This window comes from Prionailurus viverrinus, chromosome B4 (genome assembly GCF_022837055.1).
Source record: "Prionailurus viverrinus isolate Anna chromosome B4, UM_Priviv_1.0, whole genome shotgun sequence".
Classification (NCBI taxonomy): Eukaryota; Metazoa; Chordata; class Mammalia; order Carnivora; family Felidae; genus Prionailurus; species Prionailurus viverrinus.
Window position 1 is genome coordinate 112,063,789 of NC_062567.1, and position 27,803 is coordinate 112,091,591.

Consider the following 27,803-nt stretch of genomic DNA (forward strand, 5'->3'; position numbering starts at 1 on the left):
AGTTTCAATAATACATAGTAAGTGTTCAGATATCTTCTACTACATTTTTTAAAGAAGATTTAATCCACAATGTGAGTGCCAAAATGGTAGGGAAATAGTTATCAAAGCACTTAGATGACTTTTTCTCTGTCCAGTGAGGTACCTGACACATAATGGGTGCTCAACAAACATTTTTTAATGAGCAAGTAAATGAATCTGAGAGTAACAGTGAGAAATTTACTTACACAGGATAAGCACGAGCCCCTCAGCACTATTCAGCAATATTTGCAGTGTTTCTCAATTCCAGTTCACATTAGAATCACTTGGGAGCTTTATTTTTATTTTTTCTTTTTTTTTTACCTTCTATAATTTATTTGTTTTTTATAATTTACATCCAAGTGTAGCACATGGTGTAACAATGATTCCAGGAGTCGATTCCTTAAGCCCCTTACCCATTTAGCCCATCCCTCCCTCCCACAACCTCTCCAGCAACTCTCTGTTTGTTCTCTATATTTAAGAGTCTCTTGTGTTTTTGTCCCCCTCCCTGTTTTTATATTATTTTTGCTTCCCTTCCCTTAGGTTCACCTGTTTTGTATCTTAAAGTTCTCATATGAGTGAAGTCATATGATATTTGTCTTTCTCTGACTGACTTATTTAGCTTAGCATAATATAATCTAATTCCATCCACATAGTTGCAAATGGCAAGATTTCATTCTTTTGATTGCCAAGTAATACTCCATTGTGTGTGTGTGTGTGTGTGTGTGTGTGTGTGTGTGTGTATATATATATATATATATATATATATATATATATATATATACCACATCTTCTTTATCCATTCATCCATCGATGGACATTTGGACTCTTTCCATACTTTGACTATTGTCAATAGTGCTTCTATAAACATTGGGGTGCATGTGTCCCTTCAAAACAGCATACCTGTATCCCTTGGATAAATACCTAGTAGTGCAATTGCTGGGTCATAGGATAGTTCTATTATTTAATTTTTTAATTATTTGAGGAGCCTCCATACTGTTTTCCAGAGTGGCTGCACCAGTTTGCATTCCCACCAGCAATGCAAAAGAGATCCTCTTTCTCACTTGGGAGCTTTCTTAAACCATTAGTGACTGAACCCCGTCCACAATCTCAACTGAATTGGCAACTCTAGGATAGGAAACAAGCATTGGTATTTTTTTTAATCAGGTGATTCTATGGTGCACTAGGTTCAGAATGACTGCTATTACTAATTGTGAGCTGACTCCTTTCCTGTTCCCCAAGGTAACTGTTCCAAAACTCCCTTATTTCTTTAGGCTCCCAATTCTACCCCTGATCTTCTTATTCTTGGCAAATGGATATTCTTCATTTTCTCTTCTACCTCATCTTTTACTCTATTCTTCCTTGTTCTTCCTATTTCAGGAGAATATGTGTATCCTTAGACTCATTCACTGCCTCCATTTTGCAGTGATATGTGACATAGAGTGGACCATGCATCCGTCCACTATCCAACTAGACAGTGACCTTCCCAAAGGCAGGGTTCATTCATTTTTGTACTCTCATTGTGAAGAAAGGTGGTGGCATACTCCCTCAGGGGTCAGGGAAGAAAAGCTGATGCCCAGCATATAGCAGGCACTTCATAAACATCACTGAATGGGGAGGTGGGGCCTTTACCTGGGACTTGAAGGATCAGTAGGAATCAAAAAAGAAAAGGGGAAATTTTATAAGGGCATAGAAAATAAAAACTAAGATAAGGAATTCAGAAGAGCAGCATTTAACTCTTCCTAGAACTTTCTAGAAACTATCATCATTACACTTCAACCACACATACAAATAACTACTACTTCACACCAAAATTCCTCTGGTTGCAAATAAAATATGGCTTTTGAAAGTACTCTGTCAAGTATAAAAGACAATATAAATGAAAGAATGCTATTAAAAGAAAAAGGACACACTGGAAAGAGAAATCTGCAAAAAAACATCATTTTGTTTCAACAAGGAGATGCAAATGCAACTCCCTCTCTTGCTCCTCTATGTCTATATCTGTAAAATGGAGACAATAATAATCCCTCCCTTCATAGGATTGATGAGACGTTTAAATGGGTTAATAAATATGAAGAACATAGAATAGTGTCTAGCATATCATAAGCACAATAAATTGTTAGTTTTTAAATAATGTTGTAGACAAAATTCCATTATAATATGCTAAAGATCATTACAGCTATTCACTTCTAAATAGCAGAATCTAACTGTAATCAAACTGTCAAGGAGGCTTGGAAACTCATGGCTCTCAAGTTACCCTTATAGCCCCTGTTGCTAGGGAAACTATCAACTTTTCCTCATAGATGTTATCTTCCCTTCACTCATTGTCCCTTTCCTCCAAAGTCCTGAACCTCAAGGGACAAAAGAGGCTGCCTTGGATGGACCTGTTATTCCACATGTCCTGCCTTCTCTCCCTGGTCCTTTTGGCAACCCTGAGTAATATCACCAGGGGTTTGTCTAATTTTGTTAGTTTTCTTAAAGAAGTAAGTTGCCATGATTGATCACTTTTATCTTTGTCTTCTATCTTCTCAATGGCTATTTCTTTTTTTAAATTACTGAAGTGTAATTTACATATGGTAAAGTTTGCCCTTCTCAGTGCAGTCCTATGAGTTTTAGGAAATATGTACAATCGTGTAACCACCACCATGAAGATATACAGCATTGCAATGATCTCAAAACGTCCCCTTATGTCCCTTTGTTGTCTCCATTTTCTGTTTTCTGCCTTTTCCAGAAAGTCATATAAATGGCATCAGATGGTATGATTTTGAGCTTTTTGAATCTCATTTCTTTTACTCAGAATAACAATTGGAGATTCATCCATATTGTTGCATGTATCAGAAGTTAGTTCCTTTTTATTGCTCAGTGGTTTCATTGTTTGGATGAACTATAGTTTGTTTATCCATTAACCAGATGAAGGACATCAGGGTTATTTACAGTTTTTGGTGCTTAAGAATAAAGTTGCTATAAACATTTGCATGTAGGTTTTTGAATGAATATGTTTTCAATACACTTAGGTAAGTACCTAAAAGTAGGATTACTGGGTCATACAATAAGTGTATATTAACTGTGAAACTGTTTTCTAAAGTGGCTATACATTTTGCATTCCCACCAACAATGGATGAGAGTTCCAATTGCTCTGTACCCTCATCAGCATATGACAATTGTTATATTTTATTTTACTTTATTTTATTTTATTTTATTTTTATTTTTATTTTCAGCCACTCTTTTATGTGGATAGCATCTCACTATGGTTTTAATTTGCATTTCTCCAATGACGCTGAGCATCTTTTCATGTGCTTATTGGGCATTTGTAGATTTTTAAAGTTTTTTTTTTCAAGTCATTTTTAAATTCTGGGGGTTTTTTTCCTTATTTTTGAGCTTTGGGAGTTCTTTATATATTCTAGATACAAGGCCTAAGTCACATATGGACTTCCTGCTTAGTTTTTTATCCTCTCAAGGGGCTACATCTGATATTTTTGAGATGCTAATTGAGATGGTCCTTAGCCCATAGCCACTAGTCACAGGGGAGGCAGATGTTTATAGAAGAAGACGGGGAAGGCTTGATTGTATAGTAACCCAGAGATTTTCACTCTGTTCATTCTGTTCCATACAAGTTAGAACAATACCGAGGGTCTTTGGTAAGAGGGAAGAAAGACACAAAATAACACAAACATTTTCTAAAAGTGTGCCAAAGCCAGTAAGGGAAGAGTTAACTTGGTAGCTATTTCACTTTAAGATTGAATCAGGAGGTACCATTTTCATTTTGCCCTTACTCTTTAGAGTAAGGACACCCCCACCCTACTTCCCTTCTCTCCAGCTCCAATAGGACCCATCTGACTGGCTGAGCACCTGAGCCAGAAATCAGAAAGGAGAAAGAGGTTGGTCCTGAGAGAAGGAGAGCATGGAAAAAGGAGAAGAGTTCCTTGATGCCCATTAGGGAGACTCAGTGTGTACTGAGCAATGGCTTTCCATATTGCAATATCATTTGGACTCCCAGTGTACGTTTGATAGAAAGGTTTTTATGTAGGAAAGGTTTAGAGGTGGTAATCTCTTTGGGATTGCTGGAGGATCAGCATGGAGCAGGAGTATTGCAGGATTGTAGGAGGATTGCTGGAACATGAAGCTATGTTTTCAAAGTTCTTCACAAAGCATAGTAGATATAAATTCTCCACATTAAAGAAGAGAGCAAAAGTTAAGCTTTCTTCTAACACACTGCAACATCCCACCTTCTAGCCATTAAGGAAGAGTTAGGAAGACTATGAGCCCAACTCCATATTTGTGTTTCTACTATTCATTTTACACAAAGGAAAGATAGACAGATGATAGGTAGGTAGGTAGGTAGGTAGACAGATAATAGATAGGGAACTACAGGCTTTCAACTCTTAATCATATAATCCTAGGATTTCTGACTCTGTATTAAATATTTGACCTGAGAATATGTTATGATTCTGAAGCACTCATAGCATCTAAGAAATGAAAAAAGACAACTTCAAATTGCCTGACTTTTCTATGGCAAATGTAAGTAGTCAATCTACTTTGATTTCCTTTCTCTTATGTCAAAACAAACAATTAAACCCTAAAACCAGAAGTGTAAATTCCTGTTGGCACAAATGATACCAAATGTGCCCCAGTAAGTCACTAAATATCTTGACCTCTACAGCTCTTCTGTTGATCTCCATACTTTGGATTGAGTATTTCCCTAATTATCTGTATTTATGTAGGTCTGTTCCACATCATGGCACCCTGTGTAAGATGAGTGGTTCTGAAAATATATCACCATGGATCATCGGTTATAATGAGAAGTAGATTAACCCAGGGGCGTGCCATTGAATGATCTGCCAAAGGCACAGTTGACAAAGTCCTCATCAGTCAGTAGTGATATAAATACCATCCTCCTCAGTGGATCATTTGCAATGTGTCTCTCAGAGCTAAATCAGCGCTCTAATTGCAACATCAGTTATGGGCCCTGCTCAGTGATGAGAGGGGCAAAGATATGAGGATGTTCTCAGCCGAGGCTATTTATACATGCCACGTAGTCCTTAATTATCTAGTAAGGTGGGGATGGGAAGAGGCAGAAAGTTGACATATTCTAAAAATTGAATCTACCCACCCCCTCTATATACCATTCCCACAAGAGAGAAAATTCTAGGTACTTCCTTTCTAAGGAAAAAAAAAAATAAGGGAAGAAATTCAAATCCTATGAGGATGCATGTAGTCTACCCAGTTGTCAACTGGTATTTCACTGCTGATATTCTTTTTAATTAAATGAGTTCAAGTTTTATAAGCCCAAAATCAAATGATCAGTCTTGGTAGAATATTCCTTTCACCCTTCAAAGTGAAAGAAAGTTGTAGAATAAAACATTTATTTGGTTATTTTAGAACTTTGGTCAATAAAAAATCCAGACTTCATTATGAAAACTTCCTGGAACATAACATAGTAATCATTAATTACATATTCATAAATTAATATATTAAATGCCAGAGATTCAAAAATACAGTACAGGCAAAAATATAGCACAGGAAGAATATCAAATATAAGGTAAATATGGGAAGATATAGCTATAATAATGACTACATTTATTTAATGTTTCACCTATATTATCTCAGTAAATTCTTCCTACAACTCAATAACAGACATATTATTATCCTCATGTTACTGATAAGGAAACTATGGCTCAGAAGGTTAATTGATGCAAGTCACATACAATAAAGTGGGGTATCAAGATTCAAATTTTCATCTCCGGTCTTTACCCTGAAACCTAACTCTTTATTCTACGTATTTATATCAACCTGATAGCCTTTCTTACACATCCTGCTTCCCAATAATGTTAACTGATCTATTTTTGACTTTTCAAGGCAATTACTCTCCCTCATGGCTCTCCTTCATGCATCTTTAAGCCGTGAATTCACTGTGAACAGTTGAACGTTCTACTTATACCTCAACTCAAATCCAATAATGAGATCATGATTGATCCAGCTTCTCTGCATGAGCAAAGATTTTGCACCATGCCCCCTCAAAACAGAGTAATTGCCCATGGTCAGTACCTGGTCTTGCTCCAGTGAGCTGGTGGCTGGGAGGGCAGGAGCAGCAGAAGGGAGCCCCAACCTGTTAGTAGAGGCTGTCAGCCGGCATGTTCCCCTCCACAGAGGCTGCAGAAACTTGGATTGACCTGGGTAATACAAATATGGTGAAAGGATTCAGAAAATACCACTGTGAAGAGTTTTCTTTTCTGAACTTCCCCCCATCTGCCTAAAAGCAGAGCCTCACCCAAAGAATTAAGCTGTCCTAAGTGCCCTTCTATCACTGGAGATCAGCACCAGGATAAGAAATCACCTAAATAGACATTGTTGCTAAGCTGTTACATCTATCTATTCTTCTAAGGGCCCATTTATCTTCCCTAAAAGTCTTTTATTTTCCCCTACATGCCCTTTTCCCCCTCTTCTGACCCTATGATGATGGTATATAAGCCCCAAATTCTAACCACTTCCTTGATTCACATTTTTCTGTGAATTCCCATGCACATAGATAAATAAAAAAAATCTGTTTTTTCCTTTTATTAATCTGTCTCTTGTCAGTTTAATTCATAGACACCAAACCCTGAACCAAAGACAGTAGAGGAAAAGTTTTGCCACCACAATGCAATAGTTTGAAACCATCAAAAAATACTGTAAAAGAATATTTAATGACATGGAAAAAATCCACTATTTTCTAAGTTAAAAAGTTTGGGTTACCAAACTCAAATGTAGCATCGGATCTCATTTCTATAAATATGTATGTTTGCATACATGCACTGAAAGCCTAAAAGAATGTTCTCTAAATTGTTAACACAATTACCTTGAGGAAAAAGAGAAATTTTAACTCTTCTTGCTATTCTATTTTGTACTATTCAAGCCTGTAATAATAATAAATTTATATTACTTTTAATATTGAAAATATGCAGGGGTGCCCGGGTGGCTCAGTTGGTTATGCATCAGACTTCAGCTCAGGTCATGATCTTGCAGTTCATGTGTTTGAGACCCATGTCAGGCTCTATGCTGACCGCTCAGAGCCTGGAGTCTGCTTCAGATTCTGTGTCTCCCTCTCTCTCTGCCCCTCCCCAGTTTCTGCTCTCTCTCTCTCAAAAATAAAAATAATAAAAACATTTTTAAAAATATTGACAATATGCAAATATATTTTAAAAATATGCAAATATGAAAAAATAAGAATTGATGCATACATTTGCAAAAGCCATATTATTTTTAAGATTCATCCTAAAAAATCAAGGTTAAAAATTAACCTATGAAAAAAATATTCATTGTTGTATTCACAAAATAAAATTGCAAAGACAAAGTCCCATAATACAACATTAAACAAAGTGGTATCCATAAAACTGATATTTTACTTTTTAAATTTTTTTAACAATTTTTAAAATTTAAATCCAAATTAGTTAGCATATAGTATAAGAATGATTTCAGGAATAGAATTTAGTAATTCATCACTTACATATAACACCTAGTGCTCATCCCAACAAGGGCCCTCCTTAATGTCCATTGCCCCACCCAACACCCACCAGCAACCCTCAGTTTGTTCTCTATATTTAAGAGTCTCTTATGGCTTGTCTCCCTCTCTGTTTTTACCTTATTTTTGTTTCCCTTTCCCTATGTACCTCTGTTTTGTTCCTTAAATTCCACATATGAGTGAAATCATATGATATGTCTTTTTCTGACTGACCTATTTTGCATAGCATATACACTCTAGTTCCATCTATGTTGTTGCAAATGGCAAGATTTCACTCTTTTTGATCGCCACAGAATATTCCATTGTATATATATATATATATATACCACATCTTCTTTATCCATTCATCAGTCGAAGGACATTTGGGCTCTTTCCATACTTTGGCTATTGTTGATAGTGCTGCTATAAACATTGGGGTACACATGTCCCTCAGATCAGCACTCCTGTATCCTTTGGATAGATTCCTAGTAGTGCAATTTCTGGGTCACAGGGTAGTTCTATTTTTAATTATTTGAGGAACCTCCATACTATTTTCCAGAGTGGTTGCACCAGTTTGCATTCCCACCAGCAGTGCAAAAGGGTTCCTCTTTCTCCTCATCCTCGCAAACATCTGTTGTTGCCTGAGTTGTTAATGTTAGCCATTCTGACAGGTGTGAGGTGGTATCTCATTTTGATTTTGATTTGTATTTCCTTGATGATGAGTGATGTTGAGCATCTTTTCATGTGTCCTTTGGACATTTGGATGTCTTCTTTGGAAAAATGTTTATTCACGTCTTCTGCCCATCTCTTTTGTTTTTCACGTGTTGAGTTTGAAAAGTTCTAGATTTTGGATACTAACCCTTTATCAGATATGTCATTTGCAAATATCTTCTCCCATTCCATAGGCTGACTTTTATTTTTGTTGATTGTTTCCTTTGCTGTGCAGAAGCTTTTTATCTTGATCAAGTCCCAATAGTTCGTTTTCGCTTTTGTTTCCCTTACCTCTGGAGACATGTCAAGTAAGAAGTTGCTGCAGCCAAGGTCAAAAAGGTTGTTGCCTGTTCTCTCCTCTAGGATTTTGATGGCTTCCTGCCTTATGTTAGGTTTTTCATCCATTTTGAGTTTATTTTTGTGTGTGGTGTAAGAAAGTGGTCCAGGTTTGTTCTTCTGCATGTCGCTGTCCATCTTTCCCAATACCATTTGCTGAAGAGACTGTCTTTTTTCCATCAGATATTCTTTCCTGCTTTGTCGAAGATTAGTTGGCCATACATTTGTGGGTCCATTTCTGGGTTCTCTATTCTCTTCCATTGATCTATGTGTCTGTTTTTGTGCCAATACCATACTGTCTTGATGATTACAGCTTTGTAATACAGCTTGAAGTCTGGAGTTGTGATGCCTCCAGTTTTGGTTTTCTTTTTCAACATTACTTTGGCTATTTGGGGTCTTTTGTGGTTCCATACAAATTTTAGAATTGTTTTTTCTAGCTCTGTGAAGAATGCTGGTGATATTTTGATATGGATTGCACTGAACATGTAAATTGCTTTGGGTAGTGTTGACATTTTAACAATATTTATTCTTCCAATCCATGAACATGGAATATTTTTCCATTTTTTGTGTGTTCTTCAATTTCTTTCATAATGACCTTTCTATACTTTTCAGTATATAGATTTTTCACCTCTTTGGTTAGGTTTATTCCTAGGTATTTTACAATTTTTGATGCATTTGCAAATGGGATTGATTCCTTGATTTCTTTTTCTGCTGCTTCATTATTGATGTACAGAAACACAACCAATTTCTGTACACTTATTTTATGACCTGAGACTTTGCTGAATTCATGTATCAGTTCTAGAAATTTTTGGGTGGAGCTTTTTGGGTTTTCTACATAGAGTATCATGTCATCTGTGAAGAATGAAAGTTTGACTTTCTCCTTGCCAATTTGGATGCCTTTTATTTCTTTTTGTTGTTTGATTGCTGAGTCTAGGGCTTCCAACACTATGTTGAATAACAGTGGTGAGAGTGGACATCCATGGTGGTGGTGTATTCCACCATGATGTATTCCTAACCTTAGGAGGAAAGTTCTGTTTTCTTTCATTGAGGATGATTTTTCATATATGTCCTTTATGATCTTGAGGTATGTTCCTTCTATCCTTACTTTCTTGAGGGTTTTTATTAAGAAAGGATGCTGTATTTTGTCAAATGTTTTTTTCTACAAAAACTGATGTTTTTCTATCATAAATTTTATTTCATGAGAAAAGATATGGTATATAAATGTGTATATAACATACAAATTGGGGAAAAAGTCACAAAATAATAAATTATAGCATGACTTGTTTGATAAATTAAAATGTACACAAAATACATTTATGTCCAGAAAAATAATCAGGAAGAATTTAACAAAAAGTGGATGGGAACAGATGGTTTCCATTTCTATATTTTTATGTCTATTTTTTTTATTATCCTACAATGAACCTACATTGATACGTACCTCTTAGAAATAGAAGTTAGGGTTCTTGGTTTTATTTGGGGTTTCTATTTTGTTTCATGTAATATTGATGGCTTTGACTGGAATTTAGGACTTTTCTTCATTCCTTGCCATCTCACTTGAGGCTGCTTAGAGCCCATGGAGAAGAGCATAAGTTTTTAAGGTTGTATAGTCATGACACAAAACAGACTAGATTAATAAGCATATATTTCAACACAGAAAGCAGAGGCAATTTCTTGATCTCCATATGAAGTTTTCTTATTGGGTATTATTCATTCATCATTCAGTGGCAGGTTGTCTCCAGAGGTTGGTGCTACTCTGACACTGCCCCTACAAAGTCCTATGCTCCTCAGAACCACAATAACAAAATTTCTTTGAGAATTTTTTGCGAAATGGCAGCATACTGGAGAGTAATGGAGATGCAGATGAACATTCTAATGCAGTCCATTATTTCACAGTAGCTGTAATCTGAAAATCATCCTTATAAATATCATTGTCTTCCTCAAAATATTAAAAATAGATTTACCATGTAATCTAGCAATTCCACTTCTGGGTATATACCCAAACAACTGAAAGCAGAGACTTGGACAGTTATTTGTACATCCACATCCATAGTGGCATTTTTCACAATAGCCAAAAGGTAGAAGCAACTCAAGTGTCCACCCACAGATTAATGTACATGCATGTATGTGTGATGAAAAAGTATTCCATACTGTGGGTCTTGGGCAAAATTGTTTGAAAGCCTCTGCATTAAATCATATGTCCAGATATGGGAATTTGAAAAAACAGAATAAATTATAAATTAGTCCGTTAATTTTTATTAACATATATCTAATAGTAATCAGCAAAATCAGCAAAACATGGTGGCATGCAAGCCCTTAGAGTTCCTACTTTACTACTTCCCTTTTCTGAAGCATATTTCTTTCTGAATTCACTTCAACACCTTCACAGTCTCCACAGGATTTCCAACTCTCTAGTCCCTTTGTGATAATTACGTTTAGACATATACTTGAAATCTAAGTAGTAAAGGATATGTTTAGTCAATAAATAGTAAATTTCTCAGGGCACCTGGGTGGCTCAGTAGGTTGAGGGTTGGACCCTTGATAGCAGCTCAGGTCATGATCTCATGGTTGGTGAGATCAAGCCCTCTGCATCAGGCTCCATGATGACAGCTCAGAGCCTGCTTGGGATTCTCTCTCTCTCCCTCTCTCTCAAAGAGCCTGCTTGGGAGTCTCTCTCTCCCTCCCCTCTCCCCACTCGAAATAAATAAATACACTTAAAAAAATTTTTTAGGGGCACCTGGGTGACTCAGTCGGCTGAGCGACAGACTTCGGCTCAGGTCATGATCTCACGGTCTGTGGGTTCGAGCCCCGCGTCGGGCTCTGTGCTGACACCTCAGAGCCTGGAGCCTGCTTCGGATTCTGTGCCTCCCTCTCTCTCTGCCCCTCCCCCGCTCATGCTCTGTCTCTCTCTGTGTCAGAAATAAACATTTAAAAAAATTTTTTTTAATTTTTTTTAAAGATTTAAAACATAAATAAATAAATAGTAGATTTCCTGAATATTTTATTCTACTTAAGTAAAAAAAGATTTTCCTTACCCCACCAGCACTTCAAATTTTCAAGCTTCGTTGCTGAAAAATCTTATCTTTTCCATTTCTTGACCCTTGACAAAGGTCAAGAAGAAGCCCAGTGTGGACAATGGAAGTGGACAGCCAACTGACACCGAGTAGAATGATGAACAATCATGTTAAAACCTGATTTTCTAAGAGAAGCCAAAAATTTCTATTTTTACATGAAATGTCCTGTTTTTAAACGTTTGCAACCAATTCAAAATAATTTTAGGCACTTTAAAGGACAAATAAGGAGCACCTGGGTAGCTCAGTCAGTTAAGCCTCTTATTCTTGATTTCTACTTGGGTCATGATCTCACGATTCATGAGATTGAACCCTGCATCTGGCTCTGCACTGAGCATGGAGCCTGCCTAACATTCTCTCCCTCTTCCTTTGCCCCTCCCCTGCTCACTCTCACTCTTGCCCTCTCTCTCAAATAATAATAATAATAATAATAATAATAATAATAATAATAATAATGGACAAATAAAATGTCTCTGCAAGCAGCCCAGTTTATGACCACTTGTTTCAGAAGTCCACTAGATAAGGGTTAACAATTACTCTTCAGAGCCTCCCTAACTTCACCCCATCCTCACTTCCACCCATCCCTTACCCTGGAATTAACTGTTCTTTGATCTGATTTATTAGAGCAATTTGTACATATCTTTATAGTGCTCACTACATTTGGTGATAGTTTCATTGTTGTTGTTTTTACCCACCCATCTGCCTTGCTAAAGATAACTATCATTTAATGTTGAACCCTGAGATTTGTGCTCAGTCAGAATTTGAGGAAATCCAATTGAGGCCCACTCTGACAAAACACAACTTTGGTTGAATCACTTGAACTCTTTAGGCACAGTTTTCACATCTAAAATGTGAGTTAATAATAATCATGTATAAAATGGGGCTGTATTACTAGCTATGGCAATGAAGATACAGTGAGGTATCAGCAGTCCAACCTTTCCAGAAGCCTTGAGTGTAGAGGGATTTTTTTAAATAATTATGATAATAGGTGGAATATTGAGTGCTTACATGTGCCAGGCACTTCCTAGATGCTTTATATGGTCTCCAAATCTTCACGACAATTCTAAGTTGCTTATCATTATTTGCATGTTAGCTGTAAAGAAAATAAGGCTCAAGGTAGCTGAATAGCACTTCTACTAAGGGGCAGATCTGGAACTGATTTGCTCTACTTCAAAGCTACTATCCTGAGCATGCCCATAACTTGCAACAGTGTAAAGTCTCGGAATGGGGTCATTCCTTTAATTTCTTTGGTTCCTAAGGCAATAAGATGGACTTACACTCTCGTGTCTCTTATATTCTCTTTGCAGAGATGCATGTTGCATCTGTTTATGAAAAAACATATCCAGAGGCAGTGGCTAGACTGGATAGATGGTTGACTGTGAGGACACAGAAAGGGGTTGGCCAGAGATTGATTTTAAACAGATTTCTCTAAGGAGACCGAGTTTGAAAAGTTTTCAACAAGGACAGGAGAGGGCTGAGCAGATGTGGAACAGGGGTTGCTTGTGCCTCCTGGACCCCCATCCCCACCTATCCCAGCTGTGGACAGTAGGACTACAGATGCTGTGTCACCAGCCAGGCAAGAACTGAGGCCAAGGTGACAACTGTCCAGGAAAAGGTGGAGACTGCTCAAACTTCTGGCAAGTCCTTTATCTTGGTGATGGCAAGTCTTGCCTTTCATCGTGGAAAGGTAAATACAGGAACCTAATAGACGGTTCTCAGCTAATGAGGGTTTGCTTTAACTAACGAAGTTCTTACTCTGTTCTTACTTAAAGAGTAAGCTGGTGAGTAGTTGGTGTTTCTGTTGTACATTTTAAAAGGCCTTACCAGTATTATTCCCAAAGGAGGGGGTGGCACCATTCTGAACATAGTTTTTATCACATTGCCATTGTAAGTCCCTACCATTTATTTCTAAGTAACTGTATACAAGAAAAGGAAATAAAACACTCCCAGAGACCTTTACAAATTCAGATAAACTTGTCTGGGGCTTTTGGTGATTTAGTTGGTGAAAAGCTGTTTTCACAATCCAGAGCAATGATATGTGAATACAATGGTATGCCCACAATAACCTGGGAAGGCTTTAGGCAGATGACCTAGCTGAGGAAAAGCCAGCTCTTGTATCCAAGTTTCTATTTTCTAAAGATAGAAATAGTTGAGGAGGGAGGGTCCTGCAGGGACATTTTGAGCAATGTTAAGGAGATAAAAATGACAAGAGCCAGATTAAACCAGATTAAACCAGATGAGAATAGCAGGTGGGACTTCAAAGGGTGCCAGGGTGAAGAAGAAAGAATGTCCTCAGTCATAGGGCATGAGGTCAGAGGGACACCATGGGGTGGCCTGTTGGCCAGCCTTTGGTGTTCCGCAGAAAAAGCATGGGTTATTCCAAGCCAGTAAGCAGATCTGCCTCCCCTAGGGAGCAAATACTTGCCCAGTAGTCCATAGAGTGACCCACATTGTTTTTTTCATTTTTCCAGAAGGAGTGAACATATCAGTGCACTAACAACTTGAAACCCAGCCTAGCTGACTGGCATCATGGGAGTTGACCAGCCTGTTTTGTGGAGGACATCCAACTCTGAACTCAGATTTCCTTGCTTCCCACTGCGTCAGTCCAATGTGATGCCTATCCCTTGCATCTCCCATGGGTAAAAAATAAAAAAATAAAGTAATTTAAAAATCTGTTTCTGAACATAAGTGTGGCAGCAATTAGGAGAGACCCTGATGGCTTGGCTTACTTTATCCTCAAGACAATCCTATGAGGGACATACTATTCCTTTTACTTATAAATAAGAAAACCAAGGCACAAAAGGGTTAAGTAATCTGCCACAACAAATCAATGTTTTTTAAAAAATCCTATGTAGCTCTAGAATCCAGATGCTTAAACACTAAGCTGTACTCTCTTTCATGATATATGGAAAGTACTTTGACAGTGCTTGCCACATAGAAAGAGTTCAATAAATATTGGCTACTATTATTATTCTCCTTTTATGTACAGACATTTATATTTCAGCTAAATAATACCAGTTAAGGCTATCAGTTAACTAAAATCTATTTAAAATCACTGTTTATTAAAGTATATTTCTTGGGAACTTCTACTAGGGTTAGGTAATATCTATGGTAGCCAGTGTCCAAGATGGCTCCCAATGGTCCCTGCCTTACACCCTTGCATAGTCTTCTCCCATATTATATCAGAGTTGATCTGTATGATCAACAGAATAAGGAGGAAGTGAAGAATGTCACTCCTGAGGCTAGGTTATAAAAGACATTGTAGCTTTTGGCTTTCACTCACTTAGATCCCTCACTCTGGAATAGGTTAGAGACAATGTCATGAGTAGCCCTGTGAAGACACCCCTGTGGCAGAGAACTAAAGCCTCCTGCCAATAGCCATTTTGAAAATGGATTCTCCCCAGTCAAACCTTCAGATGACAGCAGCTCTGCCCAACATCATGATGACAACTTTACAAGAGACGCTGAGCCAGAACCATGAGCTAAGCCTCTCCAGGTTTCTCAACTATCAGAAACTATATGAGATGGTACAATTTTATTGTTTAAAGGTATTACATTTGGCATAATTGTTATACAGCAATACGTAACTAATACATTATCTCCTGTAGAAACCTTTCACTGACTCCCAGCATTTTGTGCCTTCTCTACCATAGCACCTGCTATATTCTGACTCACATGTTTTTATCTCAGCTTTCCCTTCTAGATAATGAGCTCAAGGCCAGGGACTGATACTGCCCCTGGGTTACCAGATTCCCAGGATCTAGCATATTGCTGTAATTGGTATGGACTTTAATAAGTATATATTATTGGACTGAACTATCTTCACTTACTATATGTCCTTTAAAAAAAATAAGATGATCTATGGGGCACCTGGGTGGCACAGTCGGTTAAGTGTCCGACTTCAGCCAGGTCACGATCTCGCGGTCCGGGAGTTCGAGCCCCGCGTCAGGCTGATGGCTCAGAGCCTGGAGCCTGTTTCCGATTCTGTGTCTCCCTCTCTCTCTGCCCCTCCCCCGTTCATGCTCTGTCTCTCTCTGTCCCAAAAATAAATAAACATTGAAAAAAAAAATTTATAAAAAAAAATTAAAAAAAAAATTAAAAAAATAAGATGATCTGTATTTCAGGTTTTTCATGAATTCAGGTAGTTCTTGCCATCTAAACTAGGCCTACGTTTATTCAACTAGTATTTGTCTATTAAAGTTAATACTAAATCTTTACTATCCAAGACCTTAGACATGTCTTTTTTGTTTATGCAGTAGAATTATATCAACTTTTTAAAAATAATTTTTTATTATTTTATTTATTTTAACTAGGCTCCAGGCCCAATATGGGGCTTGAACTCAAGACCCCGAGATTAAGAGTCACATGCTCTACCAATTGAGCCAGCCAAAAGCCCCAAATTATATCAACTTTTAACAGAGGAGATTAAGTAGCATGTAAGGTAGCAACATTCCTGTGCTTTCAAAGCCACTGTGCCATTAGCCCCAAATATTCCTTTTTTCAAAATAATATCAAATACCAGGAAATAAAAACAGCTTACCAATGGAAAAGGTAAAATAATTTCCTACAAAGTATTGCCTGAGTTGTAAATTAAATTGAGATTTGGGGTTGAATTGGAGATTGAATTTTTTTAACTCATATTTAATTCATAGAATATAACTTCATTGTTATTAAAGATATCAGTTCAATCTATGCTTAGTCTGCCCTCTGACCCTATGGAGAGCAAATTCATCATTTTTTCTTAAAATGTAATATAAACCTTGAGAGATCATAACACCTCTTATTTTCTATTTGTAAAATAAGAGATGTCTTAAAGACATGTGAATTTCCTAAGTAAATGGAAAGCAGTCCATGTCAATGCATCCTCCATCATGGTCATTATCAATAATTCAGCACTTCTAGGAGGTTCTATCCTCAGAAAACTAACAAAGGCCTACCTCATCATTTCAAAGTTGTCCTCTATCCTTGCTCTAAAATATGCTAAAATCCAACAAAGGAATGGATGCCATTCCTGTCAAATATGTCTCCAGATGTGACCATCCTGAAGAGAAGTTTCTCAGCTCTGAGTGATCTAAGGTTCATCTCTGTGCATTGACACAATACACATTCAAAAGTGTGTTGGGGAGGGAGGAGGCAGAAGGTGGGAATCTTGGCACACAATAGCAACTCAACAATGATGAAGTTATAGAATCCCACACAAATAATATCCCCAGGTTTATATCCTGTTGCAGTCTGGCCTGGAGGAAATATATAAAATAAAATAGGTAAGTATTCAAGATCAATGTAATAAGTTCAGGAATGAAGAGTGAGAGTGGAAACCATCTATCTCATGTACACAGCTTAGAAACTGAGGACTGAGGACTGGAACTATCTAACCCTCCTCCTCCCCCAAATACACCACACACATAAACACACACTTTCTACAATACATTAACAGGATTTTACTACTCCATTGTCTTCATTATGATATCTTTTCTAATCCAGGTGATTTTGTCCAGGCAAATAACTTGCTTGTTCATTATAGGAACTTCCACAAAAGACCCTTCACTTCTTCAATAAGAAGCATCAACAGACAGTTAACACCCTAAAGATCTTCAAATCCCTCAACTCAAAAATCTTTGTCTTGCTGTTTCTAATCCTAAACTATTGTACCATTATCCTTACCCAATCAAGGTCCCTCATTAGAAGATGACTTTAAACCAAAAATCCAATTTGCAATAACATCTAACCTTGCCCTTTCCCCTGGGAGACATTGCCCAGACTCTGTCTAGGTGGCCATCTGCCTTACCACAATAAACAATAAACACAGCTTTGTCACGTCAACAGATTGCGTTGGTGATATTTGGAGAGCCAGCACTTGACAAGGGCTTAGTACGGGTCTAGCAATAAACTAAAAGGGTAGAAGTCTAACATATGGCCTTTAACCTATTTTCCCAAGGGATCAGTAGCCCTCAATGTTTAAATAGTTTCACATCTAGACACTTAAATTTCTCCCTATTCCACAATTTAATTAATTAATTAATTAATTAATTAATTAGTTTATAATGTATATTTTATATTTTATAATTTATAATTTAATTTATTCCACATTTTAAGAGATGTTAAGAAATATTACTTGTTTAAAAGAAAAACGTTTCCATGGACAAACAATTTGAGAACTGCTGAGAATGAAACTCATTATTTTTTTACTGCAGGACTTCTCAAGGCCTTTAGTATACTATTTGGAATCAAAAACATCCAAAAGGGAGTTATTAATGTGCAGCCAAAACATATTTGAATGTTTTATCCTAAAGCAGCTCACTAAATTCTCACTGGATACAATAGGGATGGCGGACAATTTTATCTAACCTTCCACCCTGCCCTTTATCCATGGACCACTACAAGACAATATGGACGGAAAGTAAAATAAAAGGCTACAACCGTCTTAGAGCTCGGCAGTTAGCTCCAGAATGATTGCAGCGTTGCCTTGAGCTGTATAATGAAGACAAAGAAGTAAATGGATCAGGCTGAGTACCACCAGCCTGAAGTCTCTGTGTTCTGAGCCACACTTAGGTGGTTCCAGCCCTCAGAGGGAAATGGAATGCTAGCCATCCACCACCTTGCTGGGAGTGCCTCGAGCTTGCCCACACTTATGAGTGCCAGACATCAACTGGCTCCATCTCCCAAGCTGCTGATCTTTGTTCAAAGGAAGGTTCTACCGGCATAGACACCTTGAAATGAGGAGGCATCTGGCACATTCTGCTTCGCTAACAGCTAAAATCCTCATGCTGGTGTCTTTTTTTTTTTTTGGCCAGGCCTCCTACTGAGATCTCCACTTAGAGGACATTCTTTCAGTCAGCGCTTCCAGCTCTGACTTCCCTGTTTCGGTGTGAGGAGAGGAAATCGATTGACATTTACTGTGCATTTCCTATATGCCTGACATGACATTTGGCACCTCATATTCTGCATCTCCTGTAAGTCACACAACTACAAAAAGTGACAAGAGTGCATATTTTTATCACATTTACCATGTGCTAGTCACCGCTGTGACTCTTTTGACTTATTTTCACAAAGCTCACAGCAATTCTAGGTGGTCAACAGCTATGACCCTCACTTTCAGGGTGAACAAACTGAGGAATTCAAAGGTGAAGCAGTCTGTCTAAGGTCACACCAGTGGTCAGTGGCAGGTCCAGAGTTGAACACAGTCCATATATCTAACCACACTAGCATTATCCTCCATTATTTGCCCTACTAGATGAAAAGAAACAAAGCCTAAAGAAGTGTCTACTCAAAGGCACACAGAAAGTGGCAGAACTGGGACCAGAATCCCTGTCTGCCTACAAGTCCCTGTTTTTTCTCTAGACCAACCATTCTTAAAGCATGGTCCCCGGACCAGTGCATCAGTATCAGCTGAGAATCTGCAGAAATGTAAGTTCTGGAGCCATACCCCAGACCCACGGAATCTGAAACTGTGCTGTGGGGCCCAACAATCTCTGTTTAGGAAGCCCCCCAGACAACTGTGATGCAGGCTAAGTAAGATTTGAGAAGCCCTGCTTTACACCATGCTACCTTCTGTAAAGCATTGAAACTTGAGATCATCTTCAAGGGCTGGAAGGACTGTGCTATCTAGTGCTTAGAGGCTCTGAGAAGTTAAGAGAAACAGCAGGCACCCACTAACTGCCTTGCTAAGAAAGAACATGGGTTAAACCCAGCATATTTCATTGGCTTGTCAGTAGCCAGGCCAGTGGTTGTTCTTTTTCCCCTTAACTACTCATGGAGCAGGAAAAGAATAGCTTTGCTCCAGTCCATGGTCAAAAGGAAGACAAGTCCTCTCCTAGGCCATCTTCGACCCTGCTGTTTGCTTCTCAGATACAAAGATTCTCAGTGCATTTCAGGTCAATGGTTTGTCACTTTTGCCTGCCAGCTCTTTCTGTTCCTGTCTATAACACTTCTTGTCTTCCAGCTCCTTCCTCTTCGGCAGCAAATCCGTCTGTGTTGTTCACAGCTGTGAACCGCCCAGCTGATGTGCCGCTCAGCTGGTTGGTACACAGTACAATGAAAAAAATTCTTACAATTCTTAATTAAGACCCTCCCTTCTGAATGGAAAAGGTGGGAGCCCCCCGCCACCCTGCTGAGCCCAGGGCAGGTGCTGGTGAGATGCAGGCAGAGGGAGGGGCAGTTGTCTGAGGGAGGGAAACATTAGAAAAAAAAAAAAAAAAAAGTAATTCTTATAATTCTGAAACCAAACTTTTTTTTTCTTTTTTGCTCCAAGGGTCAATTCAGTGGCTATACTAATGCTTCCATCACTCTCTGAAATATTTAAGATCCCAGCTTTCCCCTGAATCAAGCTATACAAGAGATAGAACAATAAATTGATGTTTATAGAGGATAAAAGGAAATTAAGGAATCTTTGATGGTTCAGGATGAGTGCTTGAAAGGTCTTTGACACAAGACAAAGAATTTGTGGCCCATAGCTATACCAGAGGGGAAAGGGAAGGAGCCACAGATAAGACAGGAAGAGGTTAAGCTGGATTCAAGGTGCTTATTTGCAGTCAGGGATCAAAAGCATACTACCTTTAAAAAGCATTGTCCTTCTTTAGCACAAATGAATTTAAGACCATTGAGTTTCTTCAGGCCATACATTCCAATGTGGGCCATCGTGGAGTGTTCTATTTTCGTTTCCAGGCTAAGGGTGGGGGCTGCTGTGGGAGAATGTGCTGTATACTGACTACAGTTACAAGGAGGAGGGCTGTGCAAGAGCTACCCAAATCTCATTTATCTCTGTTCTTGCCTCTTGGTTGTTTCCAGGGATCTATCAGTTGGTTGGTTTGTTTTGTGTTTGATTTAGAATCCTGGTTTTTATTGGCCCACACTGGAACCAGTTAGTACCAGAAAGGGCACCACATTAAGAATCAGCAGGCCTGACCTCGTTAATCAAAAAAGAGTATGTGCAGTGTTGAGCATGGACATTAGACTCAGAGAGAGCATTCCCCAGCTTGTGAGTCTCTAGATCCTGGTGGGTTGTCTTGAGGGTTAAATGAGAAAACGCATGTAACTGTGGCCTGTTAGTGATGACTGCTCAATTCACACTCACTGAGAGTTTAGTGCGTGCTTGCTCCTGTGCTGGCAATAGAGGGGCTCTCGATGGGGGCAGGCCTGGTTTGCACCATCACCAGCCCCACCCTCCAACTTGGCCCAGTGAATCTGGACAGTCTCTGTGAGCCCCTAAACATCCATATCTTCTCATCTAAAGAAATACATATCTTCCAGGGTGGTCATGGGGAACAGGTAAAGGAGATCACCTAAAAGTTTCAAACTACTATGCCAGGCTAACAAAAGATAGCATCAAAAGCTTTAAACTTCTGATAGGAATATTGGTTGAATTTTACTGCTCTGGTATATAGAAAGAACCCCCTAATTAGGCATTAGAAGACCCGAATTTAGGTCCTGTTTTGCAATTCGGTCACTTATTAGCCATGCAACTTTGGGTTAGTCACTTAACTTCCCTGGGCTAGTCACTTACTTATCTAAGAACTAGGCTAACATCATCTACCCCACATGTTTTTGTATAAAAACATAAAATGTTGAGGGGGGGGAGGATAAAGTCTGTTATAAACTACAAATGGTTCCTGAATGGGATTGCTAGTAATAGAGATCAGAGGCACCTACTCCAGAATGGCTTCTGCCTCTGCTTCTCGAATCGCTGCACCCTTCTTGCCATCTAGAAACCACAATCTGGATTCCTCTCACCACCTTAAGGTTACTGCCCAGAAGTGTCAAGTATGGTTTGGACATAGGCAGGAATAATAATTACAATAAAATTCATCATTTATCTGACACTTAATGCATGTTAAGCACTTTACATATATCATAGCAAATAGTCCTTACAACTCTGCAAAGTGGAAATTACCCTTACCAGCTTGTAGAGAGGTAATTGTGTGGGAGTCGCATAGCTAACAACCTGAGGTTTTGACCGACACCTGAGTTGACACACTTAATCACTATTATTATCACTGTTCTTTTCTTTTGCGTGCTCCTTGCATGAAGAATGAAATCTATTTGGACTGAAGATCCCAGAGCCTGACTCCTAAAACTTCATATTAAACCACATGGAAAGTGTCTACCCACACAATTTACATTATGATCTGCTTTCCCATCCCCAGTCTTCCAAAATAACTGCCGTTAGAAAAAATGTGATGTAATCTCAACCTTAAAAGTTATAAAAAGTCTCCATTATAAATGACAGATAATGTTTCTAGAATAAAATCTATTTTGGTTAGTTCTAAGGTTTTTGAAAATATTTGACATATAATATGTAACACACACAGAGTCCTTAAATCTTTTTTTTTTTTTTTCTGCAAAAGCCACAGAGAAAAATTTTCCCAGGACCCGAGCTCAGGATATTCCTGATACCAGATGCCTCTACAAACTGGGCTGCTGTCAGTGGGACAGAGAAACTGCCAAGAAGCCAGGCCACTTCCACTCCACATTTGGTCTGAGGCCAGAGTGTTGTCTTTCAGCTTTTAGAAAGACCTCCCAGGGTGAGGTGGACCTAGCAATGACCATATGTGACCATCATGGCCTGTAGGGCATAGAAAAAAGGTAAAAGCCTTTTCAATGACCAAGATCTTATCTACAAAGGCTGGAAAATTCTTTTTCCAATGCAAAAACAGAACCAGTCCAAACTAATCTTTACTTGGGTAGGTAGGGAGTCCTACTTAATTCAGTGGTCCAAGTCATGCTAATCAGTTTCTGAGGAGTCCTCTGTCCTAATGCTGTGGGCCTCAAACAGCGAGCTCAGCCCTACAAAGTTGGTCATAGTATGCTTATCTTGCATTATTCCCAAGTGAATGCCAAGGAATATTATGATAAGCTTAGTAAAAGCTCCATGTCAGGGAGACACACGCATGTGCATGCAGAACATGTATCAACTGTGTTGATATAGAACATTGAAAAAGGAATACGTTGAAAGAATAAGAAAGGAGAGGCTATTTAGTGTCTTTTGCTTTGCTCTACTATTTTACATTAATATGCTTCCATAGATGGATAATGATGTATATCTTTGGCCCCTCTAGTATGAGATGGGGGTGGAGGCAGTAGAAAGGGCCTAAAGTCATTGAAAGTCCCAAGTCCATTCATTCAACAACTATTTAGGGTGGGCCCACCATGTACCAGGTAAGGTGCCATGTGCTACAGATACAAATTTCCAAGAACAGGCATCGCTCAAATCCTCTTGAAATTTGGTATCTAGTGGAGGAGACTGTCAACAATCAAATAACCACATAAGTACATGAAAAACTGAGGCTGTGACAAGTGCTAAGAAGGAGTGGTCACGGTGCTTTGATAAGTTAGGAAAAATCTGATTTAGAGAAGTCAGCGAGAGCTTCCCTGAGAAAGCAATGCTTCCACTGAGATCTAAAGGATGACTGAACGTTAGCTAGACAAAGCAATAGGGGTGAGAGGCAAAGTCTTGGCCAAAGGAACGGCAGATGCAAAGAGTTTGTGTTGAGAGGGAGCCATCTTGGTGGGAAGATAGAAGAGATCTGACCTAAGTGTCACCAGGAAGGTGGACCAACCTCTAACTACCTCTGCCTCTGATGTCTAAGTCCCACCATTATTCAGGCATGCTTTGGGTTAAGATTGTTTGCCCCTTAAAGTGCTCTTTTATGCCCAGAAGAATAACCCTATTACAGCAAGTGAATGATTTTATCTGATCAGTTTTCCTTCTAATAGCACAGGTCATGGCCACAAGTCCTTGAGATTTGTTCAGGGGTTTGAATAGGTGGTATAGATATATAAAAATATAATGACACTTTGCTGGATGGTGCTAGTAGTCAGGCATTTAATGAGGGGAGTTTCTAGGAAACTAAAGGAAAAACAGAGTTTGTTAGAAACCCAGTTTCTGAGTCCAGAGGGCAATCAGTTCAGATTTTAGGCTTGAGCTTGAAGCATCTCTAGAAGGTAGAGTAAGGATGGCAGTGGCCGTCTGATCAATATTCCTGATTTGCCGTTCGAATGCCTTTGGTGATGGCATCAGGTGTCCCAGTGAACTTTGTGAACGGTCCATACAACAGAAGGCATGGAGGCTGCCCATACATAATCTGTTGTGGCCATTTTTTTTTTTAAGTCTATATCAAGTGATCCAGCTTTAGCTTGAAGGACTTCTGGAAAACAGCGTTCTTTTTTCTTCTCCCCCCGCCCCCCCCCCTCCTCCTCCTGCATTTTAGTTTTTATTTTAATTCCAGAAAAGGGCAGTCTTAACTCCAAATCAGAAAGGAGAATAATTAGAAACTAATTTGGAGAGTTGTAATCAGATATTGGAGCAAAATGAAAGAATTCAGGACTTAGTTAAGATTTGGCAAAACGTGCAAGACAGAGCCCACAAGGGTACACTATAGTTCTCCACCGAAATAAAAAACAAATTCTTTCTATAATCACCCCATTTCTTGATTTCAAAGGTAATCAAAGCAAGACTAATTTGTTTGTGAAGTAAGTCTGGTCTGTGTAGTAATCTTGGCCTGATTATTTACACCAGTGAAGCAAGAGCCCACTTTTTGGTTTCCTTTGCTGGAACTTTTCACTGGAAATTATAGATTGGACTTTGAAAAGCCTCTCAAGGCTAGGAAGCCAAGCTACGACTTCACCACCATATTTTGCTTGCAATATCTACTGATTTGGGGGGATTCCTCTCTTCTCAGTATCTCCCAAATATCCTAAGATTCCTGGATCTGCCAAGAAGTGACCTTCCTTACTCATCTGTAAGGTGGGGAATGATGTAAGCCAGGTACAGTCCAGATTTTCTAAGGGGGAGCCTTATAAGCATTGGCTCCTTAGAGTCAACCTTATTTCCTTAAAGCTGTTGGGTCACACCTGATCTGATACATATCATTCTCAAATATAACATTCCAGTCAAAGCCTTGCTAATATAACCAATGTTTCTAATTGTGTCTTATTACAAGAACAGATTCTTATTAAACTTATGCAAATAACTATATTGTCATGAAAATAAGAATGCTAAGAGTTTCCACATTCTGAAGGGATCAAGTACAAAGAAAAGATAAATGTTTCAATTCTGTTTATGAAGGTGTAATTTACCAAACTTCTGCAAGTTTACTTTACAAGAAAAAGGGGGAAAGGCTTTTCTAAATCTGGAAAATATTAAAGAGCCAGCAGTGAATGTTTCAAACAAAAATTCATAGAAAACTTATAATCATCCTCATGAGTTGATATAATCCCATGAATTAATTCTTGTTCTGTTTGATCTTAGGTCAGCATTTTATGAATCCATCAGCTTTTTTTCATTAGATCTGTAAATTCTCAGTACAGTGGCATACTCTCAAAACTATTCAAGTGATGCCATCATTCAGCATTCTGACATACAGTTAATAGGTCAATAGCTACAGCTATAACTATAGCTATAGTTATAAATCCCTTCAAAGAATCAGAGTAAGACAGTAACTATCTATGAATAGTAAGACATAAAATAGCCATGGTTAAAGTTCTGATGACAGTTCATTTGATAAGGAAAAATAGTTATTTCTATGGCATACAACATTTTAACATAATAACTGGACAATGAGAGTACTGCAAATTTCTAAGACCTTCACACAATTTAGTAACATATATCCATACACATATAACCTATGAAGATTCATATGGAATCACTTCCAATTTGACAATGCTTCCCACATAATTTAACATACCAAATAATCCTAATTAGTTTAACATCTCTCTTTTACAAAGTAAGAGACAAATCCTTTGAGACTTTCCAGGAGTGCTCTAGGAAATCTCAAAGTTAGTTTGAAGTAACAAAGATTCCATTTAGCATTCGATTTTGGGAAATCGTCAAAAATGTCAAAAGGTTTGAACACATGACCACTCAGGATCACAAGTCACATTGAAACAATACTTAGTTACTCATTCAAACAAAGTGACAATTAAAAGATTTCAAAGGCAAATACAGAAAGTTACATAGTTATTTTTAAAAATCATACCTCTTTCTGGGGCACCTGGGTGGCTTAGTCGGTTAAGCGTCCAACTTCGGCTCAGGTAATGATCTCACGGCTGGTGAGTTCAAGCCCTGCATCAGGCTCTGTGCTGACAGCTCAGAGCCTGGAGCCTGCTTCGGATTCTGTGTCTCCCTCTCTCTCTGCCCCTCCCCCACTCATGCTCTGTCTCTGTCTCAGAAATAAATAAAACATAAAAAAAAATAAAAAATCATACCTCTTTTAATATTGAGAATACTTGGCTTTCTTAAGTAATCAAAGACCTGATAAAAACAACATGAAGCACGGGAAATTATTTTAAGACACAAAATCCTGATTTCCCAGGCAGATGACTTAACAAGTAAGGAAAAAAAAATTTTTTACAGTGTCTTATTAAGAGCAGACCAGTAATCTAAGACAATTTTGTTGTTTTAACAGAGAGAGAAAAACAAGTTCTAATTTTGTATTATTGTACTAGTTAGTAATGTTAAGCCTAATTAAAAATATATATAAATAAATCCAACCAATCTTGGCAAGTACTGATCACCCAAGAAAAAAATTCTTTTTCCAAGATTCCTTTTCCATAAACCTTCTTTAAAAATTTATTTTAATATTCATTCAGTTTTTGTCCTACTCTTTCCTATTTTAAGTCTGGAACAGTTAGTCATTCTACTTTAGAACAAAATTTCTCTCTTTTTCCTTTAACAAAAACACATACTTCATATTTTCACTTATCAAAAATACATCTTTCTTTGCACACAGAGTTTCTTTTTTCTTAACTTTTATTATTTCTAGTAGATTCATTTACACAGTATGGATTAGAATTTTCAACCATCAGTAACCCTAGTTTTCAGTGAAAACCAGGAATCAGACTGTTGTGAGCTGTCTGCCACATACTATCATTCTGTAGCAAATTTATGAATAAATTATTTCATAATTCTCTAGAGGCGTATCTTTCTCCCAGTACAATTTTTCAGGTTTATTGACAGACTCAAATATTTCTAGCTTTTGTATTCTGCATAAAAACAAGATGCCAAAAGTAGATAAACCTAGGTTTGGCAATTAACTGTTTTAATATTGTATCTTTCTTGGAAGTGATCTAGATATTCAATGAATGTCTATAATTTAACTAAACTTAGTATAGTGTTAAGGTTTCAAGTTATCAAAAAGATTTTTGCAACTATTTTTTTGTTTTGGTGGGGCGGGGGGAGGAAAAGAGAGAGACAGAATATGAGCAGGGAAGGGGCAGAGAGAGAGGGAGACACAGAATCGGAAGCAGCCTCCGGGCTCTAAACTGTCACCACAGAGCCCAACACAAGGCTTGAACTGACACCGAGACTGAGATCATGATGAGCCAAAGTTGGCCGCTTAAACAACTGAGCCACCCAGGCACCCCACAACTATGTTTTTTTAATTCCAGTATAGGAATCAAATTAGGGTTATATTAGTTTCAGGTGTACAATATAGTGATTCAACACTCGCATACCTGGTGCTCATCACAAGTGTACTCCCTAATCCCCATCACCTATTTAACCTCCCCCTCTCCCTGCCATAACCACCAGTTTTTTCTCGATAGTTAAGAGTCTGTTTCTTGGTTTGTCTCTCTCACTTTTTTTTCCTTTACTCGTTTGTTTTGTTTCTTATATTCCACATATGAGTGAAATCATATGGTATTTGTTTTTCTCTGACAGACTTATTTCACTTAGCATTATACTGTCTAGCTCCATCTATGTCATTGCAAATATCAGGATTTCATTCTTTTTTATTGTGGAATAATATACCATTATATATGCACATCTCATCTTCTTTATCCATTCATCTATCTATGGACACTTGGGCTGCTTTCATAATGTGGTTATTGTAAATAATGTTGCTATAAACATAGGGATGCATGTATCCCTTTAAATTCATGTTTTTGTGATTGGGGGAGGGGGGGAATACCCAGTAGTGCAATTACTGGATCATAAGATAGTTCTATTTCTAAATTTTTGAGGAACCTCCATTCTGTTTTCCACAGTGGCTACACCAGTTTGCATTCCCACCAACAGTGCAAGAGGGTTCCTTTTTCTCCATCCTCACCAACACTTCCTTCTTAGTTTAGCCATTCTGACAGGTGTGAGGTGATATCTCATTGTGGGTTTGATTTGCATTTCCCTGATGATGAGTAATGTTGAACATCTTTTCATGTGCTAGCCATCTGGATGTCTTTTTTGGAGAAATGTCTGTCTATGT

At 38.1% G+C, this 27,803-nt stretch overlaps 1 long non-coding RNA gene across 1 annotated transcript in view; it reads right to left on the reverse strand.

Moving 5' to 3' along the window:
* The window catches only part of LOC125169474 (uncharacterized), a 54,194-nt gene that overhangs the window by 18,365 nt on the left and 8,026 nt on the right, over window positions 1–27,803 (reverse strand). Inside the window, exon 3 of the long non-coding RNA XR_007153694.1 lies at window positions 6,061–6,185. This is a non-coding gene — a long non-coding RNA (uncharacterized LOC125169474). The remainder of the gene's footprint in view (window positions 1–6,060; window positions 6,186–27,803) is intronic.